Genomic DNA, 2,337 nt, shown 5'->3' with positions numbered 1-2,337 from the left:
GAGCTCTCTTTACCTCGTCTTTCTTGGTTTTGCTGTAATAGTTTTAGACAGCTGGGGAATTCCTTTGACACACTGAGCTCCTCTCTCCTCTATCTTTCCATCAATGTGCATCCATGTCCCAGAAATGCTTGTTACTAACCTAGCTCTGGGGAGTCCTTATGTCAGTTCTAGTAGTCTCCTCCAGAGCAAGACAGTGCGACAGTGGGAGGAAAAAATTCCTTTTAGGCAGAAACCTCGGACAGACCAGGCTCTTGGTAGGCGGTGTCTGACGGGCCGGTTGGGGTTAGAATGAAGAGTGGCAATAACAAAAATAGAAAAAATAGTAGTTTGTAGTAGTTCATGGCATAGCAGGACGTAGCAGGGCACTGCAGTGTAGCAGTTGAACATGGCATCACAGAACGTGTAGCGGGACCATGGCGACAGCTGCTACCCTGATTTTGGAGCCTCTCTGATCCAAGGGAACATGCTGGGGGAAAAAAGAACATAAGGACTCCCCAGAGCTAGGTTAGTAACAAGCATTTCTGGGACATGGATGCACATTGATGGAAAGATAGAGGAGAGAGGAGCTCAGTGTGTCAAAGGAATTCCCCAGCTGTCTAAAACTATTACAGCAAAACCAAGAAAGACGAGGTAAAGAGAGCTCCAGCCCGGCGGGCCAGAACTCTCCCCAACCGGATCGGGCTGTATGCCAAGTCTCCCTTTAGTTCTATATATTCTTGATTATATGATAGATAAATCGAAACTATGTGACTAACTACTACTCCCTAATGATATTCGATCTATGCCTAACTAAAGCTTTATCAAAAAGGAAAGTCTTAAGCCTACTCAAATGTGGAGACGGTGTCTGCCTCCCGGACCCAAACTGAACCTGGTTCCACAGGAGAGGAGCCTGATAGCTGAACGCTCAGGCTCCCGTTCTACTTTTTAGAGATACTAGGAAACCACAGTAACCCTGTATTCTGGGAGCGTAGTGCCTCGCAGGGTTGTAAGTACTATGAGCTCTTTAAGATAAGATGGAGCTGACCATGAAGAGCTTTGTGGTCAGGAGAAGGATTTTAAATCTATTCTGGATTTTCAGGAAGCCAATGCAGAGAAGCTAAAAAAGGAGAAACGTGTTCTCTTTTCCTGGTTCCCGTCAGAACACGTGCCGCAGCATTTGGATCAGCTGTAGTCTTTATGGATTTTTTCGAGCAGCCTGATAGTAAAGAATGCAGTAATCCAACCGTAGAGTGACAAATGCATGGATAGTTGGATGGATATCCTGATTTTTTTTGCAATTTACGTAGGTGAAAAAAAGGCTGTCGTTGAAATTTGCTTTAAGGGGAATAAAGGACATGTCCTGATGAAAGATGACTCAAAGATTCTTCACAGGGTGCTGGAGGCCAGGGTGATGCCATCAGAGTAACTATATCTTTGAATAATGCGTCACGGAGGTGCTTGGGTCCGAGAGCAATAACTTCAGTTTTATGAGTTTAACATTAGAAAATTACAGGTCATACAGGTTTTAACATCCTGAAGGCACGTTTGAAGTTTAGCTACTGATTAGTTTCATCCGGCTTGATTGATAGATATAACTGAGTATCATCTGCATAACAATGAAAGTTTATGGAGGTTTCAAAATACTGCCTAAAGGAAGCATATATAAAGTGAACAGGATTGGACCGAGTACAGATCTTGTGGGACTCCATGACTAACCTTGGCGTGCACGAGGGATTCATCGTTAAGTGAACAAACTGAGATCGATCTGATAAATAAGACTTAAACCAGCTTAGAGCAGCATAATGTTAGATTGCGGCAGTTTACTGCAAAGCGGTGGCTATGAAGGAGATCACATTTCAGTAGTGGTGGGGGAAAAAAGGTAATGTGTGTTTGTTTTTTGGGGTGGGGACGAGACATAAATGGCAGTTAGTCTCACAATGTCAGCCAGCTCTATCTCCACCGCACTCTAAGAACGGCAACACACACACAGAGCCAAGGTGAATGGGCAAACCTGAAGAATTGTGATCAGGTTAATTATTGTATATTTGACCGTTTCTGTGTCTTGTTTAATGAGTGGAATTCGTGACCTGATACCAGGTTCTGTGATCGACGCCACACGTTCAACCCTTGTGGATACTCAATGAATGGAATGAAGAGCGTGGGGTGTCCGTCTTCTCCCTTGTCTGTCTCGCCTTTCGTCTTGCCTGCTACTTGAAACATTTCTGGAAGTGGTCTGCTTGTTGTCCTCCCCAGGGAACTTACTGGACCATCCACATCACCCGGAGCCGAGTTCTCCTAGTCAGCTTCGAAACCAACCTCTCCGAGACTCGTACGATGATCTGGTCAGTAAGGTGGTGG

At 44.8% G+C, this 2,337-nt stretch overlaps 1 protein-coding gene across 1 annotated transcript in view; it reads right to left on the bottom strand.

Annotated features, from left to right (window-relative positions):
• Positions 1–2,337, bottom strand: part of amd1 (adenosylmethionine decarboxylase 1) — a 26,268-nt gene that overhangs the window by 14,683 nt on the left and 9,248 nt on the right. The window lies entirely within an intron of this gene.

This window comes from Etheostoma spectabile, chromosome 18 (assembly GCF_008692095.1).
Source record: "Etheostoma spectabile isolate EspeVRDwgs_2016 chromosome 18, UIUC_Espe_1.0, whole genome shotgun sequence".
NCBI lineage: Eukaryota > Metazoa > Chordata > Actinopteri > Perciformes > Percidae > Etheostoma > Etheostoma spectabile.
The sequence above is the reverse complement of the archived record's forward strand: the minus strand, read 5'-3'. Positions and strand labels throughout refer to the sequence as shown.